The sequence below is a fragment of the Phyllobates terribilis genome, unplaced genomic scaffold (assembly GCF_046119375.1).
Source record: "Phyllobates terribilis strain yellow unplaced genomic scaffold, ASM4611937v1 Scaffold_5__5_contigs__length_657084704, whole genome shotgun sequence".
Lineage (NCBI taxonomy): Eukaryota > Metazoa > Chordata > Amphibia > Anura > Dendrobatidae > Phyllobates > Phyllobates terribilis.
In genome coordinates this window covers 100,944,609-100,949,959 of record NW_027362765.1, presented here as the reverse complement: position 1 = coordinate 100,949,959, position 5,351 = coordinate 100,944,609, and the positions used below count along the sequence as shown (strand labels likewise).

The following is a 5,351-nucleotide window of genomic DNA, read 5'->3' as shown; positions in this document are numbered from 1 at the left end:
ACTGTGTGTCACATAATGTCACTGTGTCTATATCTGGCCATCTACATATACAAGTTAGAATAATGCAATAAAATATATAAACATACATATTTAAACACGTACGTACACGGCACACACACACAAGTAAAAGGCACACATGGCACACACACGTACAATGCACACACACAAGTACAATGCACACACACACACACACAAGTACACAATGCACACAAACACGTACAAGGCACATACACGTACAATGCACACACACGGCACACACATACAAGGTACACATGCACAATGCACACACACTAGGCACACACGTACAATGCACACACATGGCATACACACGCGCTGAACAACTAATGCTCAGTAGATACACACATTAGACATAGCACATGTATGCAGGACAACACATGTTCATATAAACTCATACAGATATCTCACAGACAGCACACACTGTACACACCTCACTTGCACACACCGCTTTACACTGCAGGAACAGAACAGCACACAGGTGGACGCAGACTTATCTGGCAGCTCAGTATTTTATTATTCAAATATAAATATATAAATAGTAATACCAAAAGGGTACATACAAAAACATTGGGTGATCATAGGACATGGGAACATCCCGCTACAGCTTAAAACCTCTCATAGATATACATTCCTATCCAAGGTGGATACAGACACAGTTCATAAAGAGTTAAAGATTAAAGGGAGAAAAAGAGGGGAAAAAGAAGGACATGAATCCGCAGGAAAAATGGGTACATAGGGAAAATACTAAGTGTCAGTACAGCCAAGGTGAGACACCCATTATCTCAAGTGAAGAAATGGTACTATTCAATAAATTATTAGACAGGCTCACCCAGGCAGTTAGTATAGTCTCTATGATGTAGAGGGCACAGGGGGGCAGATCGTTCACATCCACAGAGGGCCTCGACACGCGTTTCGCGTCAGCTTTAACTCTTTATGAACTGTGTCTGTATCCACCTTGGATAGGAATGTATATCTATGAGGGGTTTTAAGCTGTAGCGGGATGTTCCCATGTCCTATGATCACCCAATGTTTTTGTATGTACCCTTTTGGTATTACTATTTATATATTTATATTTGAATAATAAAATATTGTCCCTTTATGCCATTTTTACTCGTCTTCGCTTCTTCTATCTTGCTTTCCGAGTAGGCATTCTTTTCCTGCGGCTATGGGTGGTGAGCAGGTTTTTTCCTGTCACCACCTTCCCGTGAGTTGCTAATATGCTGGCCATAGTGTTTCTCATTATCTGGCAGCTCAGGCTGGTAGATGCCGGTCTCTGGCTCCCCCTCCCCCTCTGTGCAGGAGGACAGGAGCATGCTCCTCTTTCAATGCAAGGCCCTCATCAAAGGTCCTGAAGCTCTCCAGACTGCAAGACCTGAGGTGACATCACGGTCACATGACAAGTCGCATGATCACGATGTCACTACAGGTCCTCAACCAGTCTCTACATCAGAAGCTTCACTGGCAATGCTATTATCAGTGAAGCTCCTGCTGTAGACAGCGGGGGCCCGATGCGGGGGTGTGGCTCTGATGCGGACGCTGGGGGGGGGCGGAGCCACCCGGCTGGCTTGGGGCACGAACCCAAAAAAAAAAAAAACCGCTCAGGCGCCGTCCTCCCGAATTCTGGCGCCCTAGGCACGTGCCTACAAGTGCCTAAGGGCAAATACGGCCCTGATTATTGTTGGAGACTTTACATCAGTGTTATCGTCCGCAACGCAATTAAACAGAAAAAAATCTAATTTAATTCTGATTTTTCAATTTTAGATGCCGCTACTATAAGGTCGGACAATTCACCACCACCCACATATAGGGCAAACTGAAGGAGAATTGAATCAAGAATTGATCGGATGTTATTCTCCAAAAATCTGCAGTGTATTAAGTTTGATCAGTGTGCGGTCCCCTTCTCAGACCACGAGTGCTTGAGGGGTATGTTCAGGGAGGAGGGGAGGTTTGTGCATGGGAGCGGTGTATGGAAGCTGAATGTATTTTTAAAAAGAAGTATGAAAGATTGGGATATTATAAAAATAGGTTTGCATATGTGTTAAAATGGTGGGATTGGGTAAAACAGGAAATCCAAAAATTCTTCAGAAAATGGGGCTACAAAAAAGACACTGTATAAAAATAAATTTAAAGAGTTAAATACACGGATTAAATAGTTCAAAAAATGCAGTATGTCTGGGAGTGATGTGAGTGATTTCTTAGTGGAAGTGAAGAATGAGCTAAAACGTGCGATTGAGAGAAAGGGAAAATAAATCATGTACAAAATGAAAATGGAACACCTGAAAAAAAAAACTAAAAATGTACAGATATTTTTTCATAAAAATGAATGAGGAAAAAACAGATATGGATGAATTGTTGGATGAGAATGATGTGAGTATACCTGGAAGAGGGTGTGATTGAGGAGGTAAATGGTTTCTATAGTAGACTGAATGGGGATAAATGGATTGATTCTGGTTTGATGGGTGAAGTGTTAGGTAGCTTGGACGATAAATTGGATAATGATGAATGTGAGAACTTGTGTGAGGATGTGATTCTGGATGAAGTGAGAAAGGTGGTGTTTAGTGCTCAGAAAAACAAAACACCGGGAAAAGATGGTATACCAGTAGAGTTGTATGTGGGAGCATGGGAGTGCATGGGTGCGGATCTGACGGAAGTATATGTGGGTGAATGGAGAACTGTGTGAATCTATTGTAGAAGGTGTGGTGGTGCTCATACATAAAAAGGTGAGAGAAAAAATTGGGGAATCGGAGGCCAATCACAGTTCTAAATTCCGACTACAAAGTGCATTGTAAGATTTTAGCAAACCGTATGCTTGAAGTTATAGTGAAGGTTGTGAAAGATGATCAAGTGTGTGCTGTGCCTGGGAGATGTATAAGTGGTAATTTGTTGTTGAGAGATATATGGGGTGACTGTAAAGATATAAAGCAGAAGGATATGTTATTGCCTTTGGATTTTGAGAAGGCGTTTGATAGAGTGTCGCATGTGTTTATGTTTGAAATGTTAGGAAAAATGGGTTTCCCCAAGAAATTCTTGGATGGCGTGAGATGTTTGTATGATGATGTGACGAGTGAAATTTTAGTGAATGGATGGTTGTGTGATAAATTCCTGAATAAATCAGGTGTCAGACAGGGGTGCCCTCTTTCCCCTGTTTTGTTTGTCAGTGTGGTTGAACCTTTGTTATGTAGGATTAAGAGAGAGAAAGCGATAAGAGGAATGCTAATACCTGGGAGTAAAGGAATGAATGTCAAGGTGCTGGGATATATGGATGATGTTGTGATTGTGAGAGTATGGCGTCTGTGAGTAGAGTGAAGTTATTAATGGATTTTTTCTGTGATGCATCTGCTTTTAGGGTAAATTGGAATGAATGTTGTTTTAAATGCTTTGGTGATAGTAGGATTAGGATGGATGGTGTAACATGTATGGAAGGGCCGATTAAACTGTTGGGTGTATTGCTGAATGAGGATCTAAAGGGTGCTGAAAGTTGGGATGAATGTGGGTTATGGATAGAGAAAGTTGAATTTTTGGCGAATGTGTGAGTTGACTTTGAAAGGAAAGGTACTAATAATTAAGTCAGTAATACTTCCATTTTACTTACTAATACTTTATATTGCTGGGGTCTTTCCACCCCGATAGAAAAAAATAAAAAGAGTACAGAAATGAATTTTTACTTTTATTTTGGGGGAGTAAAATGAAAAAATTAACAAAAGAGCATCTATATAAAACATCAGAATGGTGGTCTGAACTTTCCAGAAATGTAAATATTTCTGAGCCTTAATTATATAAAAGCTGTGATAGTACTAATGGAAAAAAGGAACAAAGGTTCTAATATGGTGCGATATATGGCTGGATGGATGTTATATGGGTTGTGTTGGGTGAAAAGAGATGGAAGTGTACCGGTGGCTTCTAAACCTCCTGTGTGGTATGAGGTGATTGAAAGGTTTATTAGAAAGAATGATTTGTTGGCTGTGTCAATGTGTAAGTTTAAGAAACCAAAAGCGGTGATGAAAAAAATGAGAGCGAATGAGATTGAATGTAATATCTATGATCTAAGATTTAATGAAGTAGTGGATGCATGGGAGAAGTTGGTTACATGTGGTATGTCGAATAAACAGATGGATGTGGTATGGATGATGTTGCATGATATACTGCCTGTGAGGGATGTACAAAAAAGAAGAGATGCAATCAGAACGAATGTGTGTCCAAGAGAGAGTGTGGTGCGAGTGAGACATGTGATGTGGCATTGCGATTATGTGTATAATGTTTGGAAGGTGTGGGTGGTCTATGTAAGGAATTAGCAGGTGTGAGTTACATTAACTGGAGAGTGGCTATGTTTGGGAGCATGTGATAAAGTGACTGAAAGGATTTTGTGGTTAATTATGGTGTATGTCATGGAAAGTCTTTGGGATGTGAGAAACCTGGGATTATTCAAAAGAAAAATAGTTGCCGTAAACAACTGTGTACGGCTAATCCTGTCAAGGCTTATCTTCATATACAAATGGGACAAGAGTAGAGGTGGTGGACTGGACGCAGAAGGCATTTGGAAGGTTATAAAATGGCACTATCTGGTGAGGTACCAGTAGTTTTATGGACCTTTTTGAGAACAATATTGTACAAATTTTACTAATTCTATTTCTGGAAATGTTAGATTTATAAATAAAATAAATAATAACCATGATGATGAGTTATAGATAAGCAACAAAGATGATGGTTTTGGTGGACTTTCATTCTGTTGTTTACAAAACAACCTGAATGGTTTAAAAAAAATCTGTTCTTATCAGTTTAATATCTGATACGTCCCCTATCTGGGGACCATATATGAAATGGATTTTTAGAACAGGGAGATGGAAAAAGAGCTTGCTCTGTCAACTCCACGCATTGACCTGGTATTGCAGTACCTCCAGGACCGGTGCACCCCCTTCCTAATGCAGTTTCCAAAAACAGAATGAATTGAAAGTGCAATATATCTTGTTTATTTTGATTGATTGATTTTTTATTGATTTTTTAAAATTCTTTATTTCCTTGCTTTTTCAGGTTGAAAGCTGCGCAAGTCAGACAAACTCCTCTCTGCTGAACTTTACCAACTCTGCTACATCTTGTCCGTCTTATCTAAAGCTGTGTGCATTGCTTTTATCTATGTAACCTGTTCAATTTGTAATTGAATGTAATTAAATCTATGTAATCTGTCCCTTCCTTTTTGATGGATGGACAGACAGGGATTTACTGTAGCTGCTGCTGCTCCAATTAAACTGACCCACTGCGAGAAGGAGCTGCTGAGTACCATGCATTTCTTTTGTTTTTTGGGGGTTGATGTCTCTTGTGACGCACTTAATTTTCAA

At 39.9% G+C, this 5,351-nt stretch overlaps 1 pseudogene; it reads left to right on the top strand.

Annotated features, from left to right (window-relative positions):
• Nucleotides 1–4,752: 4,752 nt before the first annotated feature.
• LOC141150565 (U2 spliceosomal RNA) lies at nt 4,753–4,932 on the top strand (annotated as a pseudogene).
• Nucleotides 4,933–5,351: the final 419 nt, after the last annotated feature.